We start from the raw sequence: 15,346 nt of genomic DNA, 5'->3' as shown, positions 1-15,346 counted from the left end.
GTATATGGAGTTTGAACTAGAAAGTCATGGATTGGTTATTATTTGGCCTGAATCGGCCAACATGGCTATAACAAATGTAATACGCAGGGCTGGAAATAACCCAAGAATATTACACTCAAGCAGAAGTTATTGACTAATATTGTTCTCAAGTAAAAGTGAGATTACTTGTGTTGAAAAATAAATAAGCAGAAGTTCAAAAAAGAAAGCTTGTCTGGGTAACAGTCATTATGAAAGACCCATGCAGGATGTCCTCCATAAGAGTATGCACCACTGACCAAATTACGTCTACAATTTAGTGATGTGTTGTTATCATCTTTTCTAATTTAACTAAGTTTAAAAATTAAAATTACCTCACATTTGGCAGACGCTCCATAGAGACTTTGGATTTTAATGTATTGCTCAAGGGCACTTCGACACATAGGCATGAGGAGTTGGGGATCAGACCTCCAACCTTACAATTAACAGCTGAATGGCTCTGCCACTTTAAACTTTATTACATTTATCATATACATACAGGTACATCAAACCGCCAACCTCGCGGTTAAAGGACGTCCCGCTCTACTCACTTGAGCTACAGCCGCACCCGGTATGAACTCAAATTCTCCTCATTTTGTCACAATAACTATACTGTCAGCTTCTCTGTCGTTCTTTCATTGGTGGAAAGTACATTTACCCAAGTACTGTACTTAAGTACAATCCTGAAGTACTTGTACTCTACTTGAGTATTTCCATTTTATACTACTTTATACATTTACTTCACTACATTTCAGAGGGGGAAACATCTACTTTTTACTCCATTACATTTATCTAACAGCTGTTACTTTTCAGATTCAGATTTTACATGTATGTGATGTGCTTTCAAAATATGTAGCATTGTTATATATTAAACTAATACAATAATATAATCATATAAAACTATCAGGGTCTATTGCAGAAAGATGAGTACTTTTACTTTTTATACTTTAAGTATATTTTATCACCAATACCTTTGTAAATTTACTTAAGTGGTGTTTTTAATGCATAACTAAGTCTTTTTATTAGGGCTGCAACTTACTATTGTTTTATTTGTCGATTAATCTGTTGATTATTTTTTCTTGATTAATTGATTACTTGTTTTGGTCTATAAAATGACAGAAAATGGTGATAAAAGCCCAAGATGACGTCCTCAAATGTCTTGTTTTGTCCACAACTCAAAGATATTCAGTTTACTGTCACAGAGGAGTAAAGAAACCAGAAAATATTCACATTTACAGTAAGAAGCTTCTTAAAAAATTACTCAAACCGATTATCAAAATAGTTGGCGATTAATTTAATAGTTGACAACAAATCGATTAATCATTGCAGCTCTACTTTTTTTTAGTGTGTTATTGCTACTATTACTTGAGAGAAAATGCTTTCTGTATTACAAAAACCTATGAGTAAAAGGAGAATTTACCGAAAGGCACTTGAAAACGCTGCTCAATTACAATATTGAGAGTACACACCGTATATTTCCACACCTGGTAATAAGTCAGAGTGTGCACGCTGGTATATTTGAGTCATAGATGGACACACAATGTTCTCTTCGAACTGCATCTTTGATCTTGCGGTCTAATTACAAACACTGAAGTTTTTGACCACGGGCGGAAACGTGTCGCCTTGCAACCAGCTACCCCCTCATTTTCACTCAGACGTTTCTGCTCTCTTACAGAACAGAGTCAAGTTGTGTATTCTCTTTACTGTATTCACACACTGTATCTTTTGCCTCCTATGGTCCACTGACCTGTCAGCATTCTGCCTGCAGTCCCTCCATATTTACAAGGGCCCGTTTGTAGACAGTAAAAAACAGAGACACACGAGTTGAATCTTAATTATCTGCCTGCACACAAACACTGGAGGACAGTCCACCGAGTCCTCTCAACAGACACTGCAGCTATACAGTATGAAATCAAATTATTTAGCCTTCAGCATCAGATATGACATAAATGAAACACCTACACATGCAAGCTCAAATACATTTCTTCATAAATAAATAACAGCCATAATTTGAATGCGAGCACAAAAGCAGTACCGACTATTATAAATGAGCCCCCCGGGGAGCTGTTGGGTGAACCCCGCTGAGAGACCTACGGTGCTGATGTTTATAATTTAAGAAGCTTTTTTTTATTAAGTGACATTTAAAATGCAGTATCTGTGTCTTAACAACTATAACCACTGTATTATTTCAATCATAAGCAACTGTCAGTCATGTTTTACAACACCACAAGACGATAAACCTACCTGTGTGAATTCTTCAGCTGCAGGGTGTTTAAATCTAATGAACCTTTTTCTCTTGTGAACTTGTGAAACAATAATAATAAAAAAAAAAAGCTTACAAACACAGCTGTTTTTGACTCTGCCTCAATAAGAATTCAATGCGAAACCACCCGTGCTAACGCTGTACAATAGCTCCCCACCCACTACTTCCTTTTAACATTTAACACTATTTGAAACGCCACAACTTTAAAGCCACCAGGAAACCAGTTGGCTGATTAGAAAGTGTGAAAAGACTTACTGTGAGTGGATCCAATGAACTCAACAATGAAAACTTTGGAGCCTTTTACTCCATGAACACTTCAGAGTGCACAGACGATCACAGGAAAAGTGATGCACAATCGGTTTTCCATCGTCACAAGCTTATTTTGTCATTTACATGCAAATGTGCAACAGGCTATTTTTCCACGATGATACATAGGTAGTCATTTTACAGTAATAGGATGAGTTATAGCTGAGATAATTGTCTCCATAGTGAGCCGTGATCGCCCACATGCCAGGCAGATACACAGCAGGTGGGAGGTGAACATACTGTGCAAACACTTATACTCTACTCTTTACACTGCATCTCCTCCATAACTGGAATATGGTCCGGCACAAAATCCTAAACACGCACACTAATGTTAACAGCAGTGTATATATTTGCAGTTATTCTCTTAAATACGCTTTTATTTTACAGCTATTATATTTTGCAAATGTGAGTTTATGTAGATGTCAGAGTACACTTGAGAGCACCAAGTGATACTAATACTGATGCTGTGAAGGATAAATCCATCCTTTACATACTGTTAGGTATCATTCATTTATGTTTGATGAATTCTAAGAAGTCTTATATTTTATATTCTTGTTTCTGGTTTGCTTCTATTTTGACTTCTGATTTCCTCCATTTCACAGAATGCTTTCCACAATCCCAAAAAGCACAGCTTCCAAAGGAGAGCATGCATCCCATACAGTATAGTATGCTGTGCAGTAACATGTCATAATATTTTGCTATTTGATACACTCTTCTGGTCGATTGAGGCTACTGTCAATGGAGAAATGGTATCTTAGGTATCTCTCTCTCTCTCTTTTATGATGGAATTCAATGTAATTAACAATTTATAAAAACACTGTTTTGTATATAATCACAGAGGACAGGTCTGTACTGTGGTTAATCAATCAGACAATGAACTGTGGCTCACTCTATTTCACTTGAAAACTGAACCATTAAAAAAGTTAGCTAAAACAATATCTGTAAATCTCTATAAACTTCTTAAAACAAACAAAATGGACTGAACACAAAACACAAATCCTGATGACAAAACACAATGACAAAACACAAATGTGATGATGGAAGATGAATTGCACCTTCTTATAAAGGCCGGATGTCACACATTGACGAGCTGCTACTGAACCTGCCAGTGGCAAAACATCTGGTGTCTGCCTCTGACCCTATATGTCTTGGCTTGATTGCGCTATATATATGATCTGATTCATGCAATCGGTTGATCTTGACTACATCAATCTTTTAATAGATCAGATTAGGGCTGTCAACGTTAACGCAATAACAACGCACTAATGCAAATTTGACATCACTAATTTCTTTAATGCATTAACACAACTTGGGATTTTTAGGTGATTTTATCATTATAAGAAATCATATGAAACTAGAAAACCTAATGAATCCATTGGTACCAACAATGTCATACTAGCTTGTCGAGTGTCTAAATAACGCTCCAAACTTGCGTTAAATTTTGGGGAGAAAAAAAATGGCATGGCCATTTTCAAAGGGGTCCCTTGACCTCTGACCTCAAGATATGTGAATGAAAATGGGTTCTATGGGTACCCACAAGTCTCCCCTTTACAGACATGCCCACTTTATGATAATCTCATGCAGTGTTGGGCAAGTCATAGTCAAGTCAGCACACTGACACACTGACAGCTGTTGTTGTCTGTTGGGCTGCAGTTTGCCATGTTATGATTTGAGCATGTTATAATAAGAGTATTAACTACTTCTACTTCAAATCTCCCTTTAAGGTACATTTCGAACAGATAAAAAATGTTTGATTAATTTGCGATTAATCGTGATTAACAATAGACAATCGTGCGATTAATCGTGATTAAATATTTGAATCGGTCGACTGCCCTAATTCAGATATAATCATTTCTCTGCTGACTGTATGATGCATCCTAAAAAAGGAAAACTCACAGATGCCGCATTATCTCTAATAAAGACTTTATAGTGAAACAGCACGTTTGTCAGCTTGTAGTTGTAAACTAAAATGACCAGAGAATGAGTAAAATAGAACAATATCAAACTTTTATGAATGAGACAGTTGATCTGAGTGACTGATTCAATGCATCCTTCATGAGGAGGACTAGCACACACCACACATGCTTCCGAGTACAGGTGGCAGTAGTCCAAAGAGTCCAAAGGACCTTTGAAACCTGAAACCAGAACCCGATCTACAAAATAGTGGCAAGAGACCTGTCCAGGAAAGGTTGGACATAAGATGTGGGCTTGTTGGCTAAACACAAACTAAACAACTCAAACCTCAAGTGAGTCTGATCCCTCCTCTGCTGGACAGAATATTTTGGATTCTTCAAGGCAGGCGGAGAACTAAATCTTACGTTCTGGCTCGGACACGCGGCTCCGTCGGGCCAACTGTGGCTTCATCACCAGCGTGTGAGCTGAGCCGCAGTTAGCAGGGCCAAGCACCAACAGGCTCAAACTGCTGTTTTCAACACTGGCAGATAAACACCCTATGATCCCCGTCTCTGGAGTGCACGACAGTGTGTGAGTACGCAAATGTGCTTGTGTGTGTGTGTGTGTGTGTGCACAAAACACTAACCGTTGCATGTTCGCAACTCATTGTGCCCTCGGTGTGTTTACCAATCTCAAAGCCAACAGAGCAAGTGCTTCCACAAAGGGCTGCCAAAACACAGAAGACAGCTAATAAAAGATGGCATTCATTCTCATCCAGTACTTATTCACATGCCTGTGCGCAGAAAAATGTCAAGCCACCCTCTCAGTTATGGTCAGAGAAGAAAAAAATGCCTGTTTTTCAACAAACAATGGCTATTTGCCAATTTAATATACTACGAGATGGAAACACTAAAACCGGTTTCAAAACGGTGTTGTTGCATAGCTATTATTGAATGAATAAAAGCAGAAATACAGCATTGCAAAACACTGTTACATTAGACTTGTGGTGGGGAATCAAATGAGCACAATTCCAGGGGAAACAGATCATTTCCACCTTGCATCGGTACCGAATAATCAACGCAATCCATTAGTGTGCTTCATAACACAGCACACTCAAGTGGCATGGAAAATTCATGTAATAGGATATTATAATGTCTCGCCAAACTACAAACTAAGCACTTCCACTATTTCAAAGTCCTTGCTTGAGAGCACAAGATTCAATCAGTGAATTTCAATGCAGACTGGAAGCACCACTTGCTATTCAGCCTTCATATCAGTCAGTCAGCCCCAATCTCTGTCCCTCCTCCTCCTCCTCTTCCTCCTCCTCCTGCTGCTGCAGCCACAATGGCAAGCTTGTATTTGTGGCGATTGTGTATGTGCCTCACCAATGCTCAGGGCAGCAAACGTGTGCATGTACATGCTTACACGGCGCCATCTAGACGATATTACAGGCGGGCCTGTGGACTGTATGACGTGTTTCAATCAGTGCCTGGGACGAGGGCTCTTCACCCTGCACCAGCTCATCAAGTTAGGCCATTTTTTGATTTTCGAGAGCTCCATCTACGTCTGTCTCTCTCTCCAGTCACCACCTGGGAGAGTGCCGAGTCCCTCCTTATGCCTCCATTATGCTCTATTCACTAGTGGGACTTCCCCTGCCTTCAGGACCCGCAGACGGCATTTATTTGCCGTGACCTCAGAGCACCCTGACACCTTGAGAAATCGACTGCTGGGCTGAGACTCCGCCGCTTCCAGAGGCAAGGAGACGGAGAGACCAACAGCGAGAAAGCCAAGAAGGTGGAGGGACAAACGCTAATCACCCCTTGACACAAGGCAGAAAGAGAGTGCAACACTCCAAAGTCCTGACCTCTAGACGTAGAGTCTGTAATCAAGCCATGCACAAAAAACTTTCTTTCTTAATCCTTCTCTAAACTTAAAGAAAAAGCCAGACGTCTGTGCAGCGTGCTGCGAGAAAGATGCTGCTGGAAGCAATAATGTCACTTTGCATCTCATTGCTGCGCTGCACACTGCCAGCACAGCATATGGAGGGGGAGAGTTGTTGTCAATTCGCGCTAAATGCATCGTTGCATTAATATTTGAGGACAATTTCAATTAATGCTGCAGTGGACAGCTGCATACACCCGAGGGACAGGAGTGTTCCTAGAAAACCTTTCAGTTTTTGTAAGAAGGTTCAGAAGCTCGGGGTATGAATTTGCCATCAAAATGATACACAAAAAACGACAGGATCATATTTCCTAAAAGCAACATTCACTATTTACACTACAAGCAATAAATCCATGTAGCAAAGCAAATGACAATTCCTCTGTCTGACCTTATAGTCAAGTCAAACCTTTAGAGCTGCAGCTCAGCTGTTTGTGCGGCAGCGTGCACCCAAACAAAGAGCTGGTTGCTGAGGGGCACAGAACAAGATCGTAACCCCTTAAAATGTCAGTCCCTCCAGCCCCCCTACCACAGCGCGCCAATACCTCTTTTCCCGACTGGGCCCTTTTTGACAGAATGCCACAAGCAGACAGCTGTGACTACAGACCAAACCTCACCAAAGAAGAACGTTCCTGTCTTTCTGTTGATTTGAAGAGGATGCCAAAGGATATAAATTACACACTTAGCAGCCAGTGTCAGGTGTATTTAATGACATGGATGAAAAGTGGGTTTCGAGGCATGGAAGCTACGACGTTGCAAATGCAGAAGAGACATAAAGAACTGCTTGCTATCTGAATACTTATCTTCTAATCCCACGTGAGGTAAACAGACCAACTAGCTGAAGCCAGCTGGTGTTTCCTATTTGAGTTTGTGCTGAGGGAGGGTGTCCTCTCAAGTGTTGAACACACTGAATCTTTTGCTTGCTTCCAGCGTCCTCGCCAGCTCAAAGACCTACATGTATCTGTATGATATGAAGTAGATTTATAGGCTCTGTCTGTAGAGATCTGTGTCATCACCTGCAGGTCAGTGATAATTAGGGGTGTGCGGTTACTGCACATGTAGATTTTCACATCTAAGCCCAAAGGATGTATACAGTAGGTTATAATGATGTCTCCTCTGAATCCACATTTTCTATGTCAGACATTAAACACACACGCACGCACAAACGCACGCACACACACACACACACACACACACACAGCCACATATAGTAGCTAAGCAGCTATACAGTACTTTATGTTCTCTTGTCAACCTGATTATTTCATTTTGCTGCCTTGAAGAAAAAAAACAGTAAAACAGCATTTATAGCAAAGCAGAGCACAATGCCAGGTTGGCTGGATCACTTATAGCTGTAGCTTTTTTTTAAACAAGCATCTGAGATGTAGAGATATGAAGGGAGCTGCAGTAATTGTATTCAGCTGTTTCAATCACAGGGCGGCTACGATGCCCTACAACAACCCCCAAATATAAGAGTTTCATTATCTCTCCACAGATCCAATAAGAAAGGAAATGCTAGAAGAGACTGTTTTGACACCTGTTATATCTCTCTACCTCTGACAATACCTGTACTGTACAGCGTTGGATTGACTGAGTGTGTGGGTACACTCGAGTAGGTGGAGAGGGCAATATCACACAACCTTGTTCTTAATTTAGTATCTGAAGAAAAAGACATGAAAACCCATAAACCAGCAGGTTCCTGAAGAAAAAGAAAGTGGCTCGACCACAAGAATGCTGTGGTGGTCTTTCACTTTAGTACTAGTTACCAATTACCACAAATACTGAATGGGTATAGCTCTTCCTTCAGTAATAATGAATCGATTAGTCTACTATTAAATTAATTGCCAACTATTTTAATAATCGATTAATCCGTTTGAGTATTTTTTTTAAGAAAAATAAATCTAAATTCTCTGATTGCAGCTTCTTAAATGTGAATATTTTCTGGTTTCTTTACTCCTCTATGACAGTAAACTGAATATCTTTGAGTTGTGGACAAAACAAGACATTTGAGGACGTCATCTTGGGCTTTGAGAAACACTGATCGATATTTTCCACAATTTTTTGACATTTTACAAACCGAACAACTAATTGATTAATTGAGAAAGTAATCAACAGATTGATCAACAATGAAAATAATCGTTAGTTGCAGCTCTACTTCAGTCAGCAACATGCTTTCGGGGTGTCCTTTAGCAAAGTACTTAGACCCATTATGGCCTACATAGCATAGGGTTAAGGCAGGTCTTAAGGATACCAACACATGTGGTGCAATTTGTATGTGGGTGCAGTCACTTAAAGGTAAAGTAATGATTATAGTTTTTGTACTCTTAAATAGGCCACTCACAGTGATACGTTCTCCTGTGTAGTTCATGAAGATGCTATTCAGTTTCTGAATTCCAGTATTGAGGCCAATTAAATTCCAATACGGGTGTTACTGCCTTTGTTAAAACTGTTGTGTGCATCCATCGAATTAAACCACAAAGAAATACATGCTCGAAAGCATTGCTTGAATTCACTCTGTCATACCACTTCTTCTGCCATACATTTTCCTAACTGAAACGAATATTTGTGATTTGATCACTCCAGTGGTAGGCTGGAATCACAGATCAGAGGAGTCCCTTTCAGCCTCTTTGTTTCTTTGTTTTATGTAGGCTACAATGTCAATGAATCATTACATACTATAGTTTTCCTCACGTTTTGGAAGACATCCATGTGTACTGTCTAAAGGGGGAAATCTATTTGCATTTCCTCTGAAAAGGAATGCCTAAGGAAACAATTTCAAAATGCATTGAATTGGCCTTATGACACTGCGACTGGGTTTATTAAACATACCCAGTTGCACAGTGGTGCATTTAGACAAAAGGTTAGAAACCTTTCTTGCTTATTATAAAAGTAGCTTGAGTTGAACAAGTTGATGGCAACAATGATGTCTGAATTTGGAATCGACTCATCCCTCTTTGATGGAAAAAACAGTCTTTGCTGCTGCCACAAAATAACAACAAAATATTGTGAGTATTCAAGAATCTGAGCTACAACACATATAATTTCAATCTAACCACGGCCTGTGTATTCTCATCAGAGGTAGCCAGTAAATACAACTTTGCTCAAACAGACAGACTGGAATCCAAATGATTATCTGAGCACTGTGCTACAATATTAACATACTTTTACCAGGCAGAAGAACAGGACTGAATGCACTTCTTACTTTGTGGTCGGACATTTGTAAACCTGTTGAAGGAAGCTACATATGACCCTGAATTCAATCGCAGGGCCCCTAGTGCTTCCGGCACTTTACTGTGGTCAGTTTGGCTAAAGGAACAACGATTAGCTATCCACGTGGAACTGATGCTAACTGCAACAGCCAATTTTATCCGACACCCAAACTGTGCCTGACGAGGATACTTGACCAAAGCAAAAGTCAACAGTTAATATAAGCTGCAAAAGATACCATGAATCTGATGCATGTGTCATTTACTCCAATTACTCAGGAGCGAGATGCACTTTGAGCCCCCAAAAGAAGCAAAAGACATCAAGCCTGCTCCACAAAATCACAACATCTTTGATATAAACTTTTATGTTGCCCTCCAAAAAAATGTTGGACTTAGTAACTTTGTCTGATCTGTGTTCGCCAAACTGGCCTCAAGTGCACCCACAGAGAGGGCATTCAGTGGGTGTGGGTGCATTGCGGAGGAAAAATGTGTCATACTCAGACCAGTATCAGTAACTGACATTTATTATGTTGTAGTGACTGATGATGCAAAACAAAATGATGTTTCCCTTTTATAGTTCAAAAGGTTTTCACTAAAAAGTGCTTTAGAGTGATTTACTGATCCGGTACAGCCTATGTTCTGATTCATTTTGAGAAGGATTTTTGTTATTCAACATGTAATGTTGAATAACAAACAAAGGAAATTTAAGTTTGTTACCTCAGGGGCTTTATGAGCTAGCCAAAAAAAAATTTAACCTCTTTTTGATTTGGCCTATTGATCATTTTACAATTTCAGATGCATTCAGCTGCAATAATCTGTGTAATACAGAGTAAGTATCTTTTTGTTTATTTGCTAGATATTTGTTTAGAATAAATTAATGTCATTAATATGATATTAACCATTAAGTCATTATTTAGTTGTAGAACTGGTTACATGATTGCAGTGTTCATTTTCATGAAATCAACCCCGTTTTTGATACTATTAATAGTCGGAAATCTTCCAGCAATATCCATTTAATTACATTCTGTAACTAGAAGGTCACTCGGAGAGTACAGACCTCCACCAAAGCCAATAGTCCAGTCTTCATATGCAAATCTGCAAGTACAACCGCTATACACTGATCAGCCATAACATTATGACCACTGACAGGGGAAGTGGATAACATGGATTATCTCGTTACAATGGCACCTGGCAGTGGGGGGGATATATTAGGCAGCAAGTGAACATTTTGTCCTTAAAGTTGATGTGTTGGAAGCAGAAAAAATGGGTAATCATAAGGATGTGAGAGACTTTGACGGGGGTCAAATTGTGATGGCTAGACGACTGGGTCAGAGCATCTCCAAAACTGCAGCTCTTGTGGGATGTTCCCGGTCTGCAGTGGTCAGGTGCTACCAAAAGTGGTCCAAGGAAGGATCACCTTCCTTCCGGTGAACCGGTGACAGGGTCATGTCCGGCCAAGGCTTATTGATGGACATGGGGAGCGAAGGCTGGCCTGTGTTGTCTGACCCAATAGTAGAGCCACTGCAGCTCAAATTGCTGAAAAAGGTAATGGTGGTTCCGATAGAAAAGTGTCAGAACACACAGTGCATCGCAGTTTGTTGCGTATGGAACTGCATAGCCGCAGACCGGTCAGGGTGCCCATGCTGACCCGTATCCACCGCTAAAAGCGCCTACAATGGGCACGTGAGCATCAGAACTGGACCACGCAGCAATGGAAGGTGGCCTGGTCTGATGAATCCCGTTTTCTTTTACATCATGTGGATGGCAACGAGTTCGAGGTGTTGACTTGGCCTCCAAATTCTCCAGATCTCAATCCAATCGAGCATCTGTGGGATGTGCTGGACAAACAAGTCCGATCCATGGAGGCCCCACCTCGCAACTTACAGGACTTGAAGGATCTGCTACTGACGGTTTGGTGCCAGATACCACAGCATACCTTCAGAGATCTAGTGGAGTCCATGCCTCGATGGGTCAGGGCTGTTTGGGCGGCAAAAGGGGGACCTACTCAATATTAGGCAGGTGGTCATAATGTTATGGCTGATTGGTGTATATGTGTGGATATACTGTATTTCCAAAACTATGAGAATAATGTCAAAATTTGGATTCGCTCCACAATTTAATGGTTTCTTCATTGGCACATGCTACACCCTTTTACCAAGTTGCATGAAAATCGTGCTAGTAGTTTATCCGTAATCCAAAAGCATCATGGGATGCAAATAGATTGCATAACTATGAATGATAGCATTGTATATGTGTGTAGTGTATATGAATACTTCAAACATATCTGATTTATTTTTACAACAAATAATCAGTCAATCTTTCTCAAAACTTTCCAATAACCCAATCTATATGTCAAGTGACCTCACTCGGGGTGCAGACCCCAAAGAAAGTATGTAGGTGGGTGGATGGCCATTAAGCTTATGAGAGTGTGTGGGAGAGGCATACAACAAGCGGTGGGAGGAAAGACGCTGCAGGGTAAATAATCGGAGCAAACCTCCACCACATATTCTGGTGAAATGAATTCATCTCTGAATGTACAGTATGTGCTGTATGACTGTTAATAAAGGGCGACGTCTGAATAAGTTCCCTGCAAATCTTCATAAGATAAATATAGTGTACAAAAATATAGGTTACTATACTTCTTGACCTTATTGAGTTATCTCAGATCTGCTCTTTGTCCAACGAAGATGGGCGAAATATGACAATAGTTGAGAAAGGGCAGATTTACTCCCCAATGATCCATGAATGGGTCCTGTTGAACATCTGATGAGACGTGCTGTATCTTATGGAGTAAAGATGAAAGAATGGGCAGTGACAGTGACAGACAGCAGAGCATTTGTTTTTCTCTCTAGCCTACTTAAGGAAATGAATGACGTACTCTAGAAAGCAAGCTGAACGAGAGCGCCACTACTCCTCTTTTCTCAGGGTGGCGTCTAACCTGCGTTTCCCTTTTAATATCTCCTTCAACGGAAATAAACTGTGAGGCAAAATGGAGATATACTGAGTTTCCAACAAATGCAGCTGGGTTTCGCAGAGGCCTGACCTCTTTTTCTGAATGAATGAAAATGACCTACGCTTTGGGCCTGCGTGAATCTAAATTGAGTCACCAAGGGTATCCTGTGCAACAGCGTTCTGTTTGATTTAGAAACTGCTCCCTTGCTGATGCGAGGCAGGACATGGGATGTGGCTGTGCCCACTGGGCCTTAGTGGGGAGAAGGCTACAATGGCAGACGTCTCCAGCAGCCAGACCTGCTCCCAGACTCAGCACCAGACAAGTGAAGCAACACAAATACAATCAGGTGCAGGGGGTGCAGACACACATGTGTGCACGCACGCATACACAAGCTATTAGTCCGTCACAGAGGATATCTTCTTGGCAAAACATAACATCCAACTCCTGTTGCTGCGTTGCTGCGTTGCTGCGTCACGTTTGGATAAAGACTGAAAAAAAATATAAATATACCTCCAGGTCTGAAAAGTGAAGCCAATGAGGAAGTGCCTTAAACTTGCATTCTTTCTAATAGCCAGCAGGGGGCGACTCCTCTGGTTACAAAAAGATGTCTGATTGTATAGAAGTCTGTGAGAAAATGAGCCTACTTCTCACTTGATTTATTACCTCAGTAAACATTGTAAACATGAATTTAGGGTCTCAATCACTAGTTTCAAGTCTTCTTCAATACAGCATGATGTTCATTTAGTAAATTATGGTTCCATTTAGAGTCAAATAGACCATAAAGTATGCTTCAGGGCGTGGCTACCTTGTGATTGACAGGTCGCTACCACGACGTTGTCCAGTCTGGGAGTTGTCCGTGTTTTCGTCTTACAACTTTAACCCTTTCACAGTGTTTTCAGTTCATGAAATTAATTATAACATTTTGGTCGCCTAAAAATGTCTTATTCAGCGTTCGGTTGTACTTAGCTCCACCCTCTCGTGTCACTTCTTCTGGTTGCAAAATACCAAGATGGCAATGGCCAAAATGCCGAACCCGAGGCTTCAAAATTGCAGCCCACAACCTCTTTCTGTCTGAGGGTGTCACTCAGTCTTGAACACCGTCTCCCTACTGATGACGGTTCAATCTCAGACAATGTGTGAGACAACTGTACAAAAAGTTTATATGCCAACTCAACTCAAAACACCAACCTTTGGTTGTCATAAAAATACACAGAAACATCATCTATTGCAAAACTTTAACTGGAATTTCAACAGTCACTATCTCTGTTACACTATAATAGCCATACGCTCTATGGTGTCTTCTGGGGCAGTGCATCGTGATAATTATCATAATAGACATTTCTCTTATATTGCAATCAAAAAAGTGAAATTCACACGTCATGTAGCTCTATTGTGAGGCATCATCTTCTTAAAGCAGCATAATATTTGATAAAATGTAAGATAAATCATTTATTTATAGCATTTATTTTGTGACTTGTGTGTTAAACAGGTACTCAATCAAACAGCAGCCATTATGATTGCATTCTCAAGCCAATGTGCATTACATTAAAGGTACATTACTAATGCCTGTTAGGTGTTAGCTTCAGGATTGTAGGATGTAAGGAAATAAATATATTTTGTTCAAACGAAGATTATGCCTTAATAACTAATGTCACTTTCTTTCACGAGAGTCGGTTGATTAAAAAAAAGTGTTCATTAGGACATGGTTCTTCTGGCTCCAATAACTTACAAAGATGACAACAGACTAACGTCTAGGCATCCAAACATCCATCAGAAACCTATATGTCCCTTCAGACTGAATGGTTACAAGCCATGTAGGATCTCTTCAATGATTCAGGCATTAAATACAAACAAACGTAAAACACGAGCTCTGACCTTGCAAACACTGTCAAATCTAAATTCACTATAAAAAACGTCCATAAATCCTGTTTAAATGGTTTCTGCAGCAGTAAACTTATTACAACACTTCTGTGGTTGAAGCCTGTATACCACAGCATGGAAGGGAATACCGGCGTAAGGATTTATTACAGCTTTATGGCTTACAACTTAATTTGTGTGTAATTTGGAGATATATTTCATGTGGCCACATATTCACAAACACATTCCCAAAGCTATCATGAAGGCCAGTGTACGGACTGACGTATGACCACAGTGCAGCGACCCCGGAAAGGTCGACCCTCCCCTATATTTTGATGTGTGAGAGGAGCCCCTGTGCCGGCCTCCATGGCCTCTAGATGACCTCCCTCCGCCTGCAGACAGAACACTTAACGTTGCTATCCCACCTGTAGAAATGTCTGAAGAACAGGGCCCACTTCAAAGCCGTGCAGTGATTGGGCCATGATTACCATGGCCACTTGACTCATTTCATGTCCTCTGAAGGACTAAACTTTGGGGGATGGAGACATGGAATTCTTTTGAAAGGAAACAGGAGATTTAAGACCCCTTTTTGCAGGTGCTTTTCAGGGTCCACAAGATGATTTAGATTCTAATGATACTGGTGGAAAAACACACCTGGGGTCGTGTGGTGCAAATATAAATGTAAACTCAAAGTGTTATTCTAATAATGCAACCATTGATTTTGTTTTGCATCATTTTCTTCTTGGGTTTTTGTAGTGGGCAACTGGCACAGATGTTTGCAAAGGAATGTCATTTTGTATCAGCCGAGAAGCACTTTGATAAAGCGGCACTGCCACAGTGACATGAAAGCCCAACTGGGTTCAACAACAACCGTCATCTCTGCTCTGCTTTTCTGTAGCTAAATGCCAGTGACAGGAA

General features: G+C 40.4%; 1 protein-coding gene across 3 annotated transcripts in view; it reads right to left on the bottom strand.

Annotated features, from left to right (window-relative positions):
• Window positions 1-15,346, bottom strand: part of otud7a (OTU deubiquitinase 7A) — a 42,893-nt gene that overhangs the window by 26,276 nt on the left and 1,271 nt on the right. The window contains exon 1 of one of the 3 annotated variants that reach the window (XM_037767318.1): window positions 2,534-2,654. The exons of the other annotated variants lie outside the window; for them this stretch is intronic. The gene's annotated coding sequence lies outside the window, so the exon portion shown is untranslated. Of the gene's footprint in view, window positions 1-2,533; window positions 2,655-15,346 lie in introns of those variants that run through there. 3 annotated transcript variants of the gene reach the window in all.

Source organism: Sebastes umbrosus, chromosome 4 (assembly GCF_015220745.1).
Source record: "Sebastes umbrosus isolate fSebUmb1 chromosome 4, fSebUmb1.pri, whole genome shotgun sequence".
Taxonomy (NCBI): domain Eukaryota; kingdom Metazoa; phylum Chordata; class Actinopteri; order Perciformes; family Sebastidae; genus Sebastes; species Sebastes umbrosus.
Note: the sequence above shows the minus strand (reverse complement) of the source record. Positions and strands in the feature narration are given on the sequence as shown.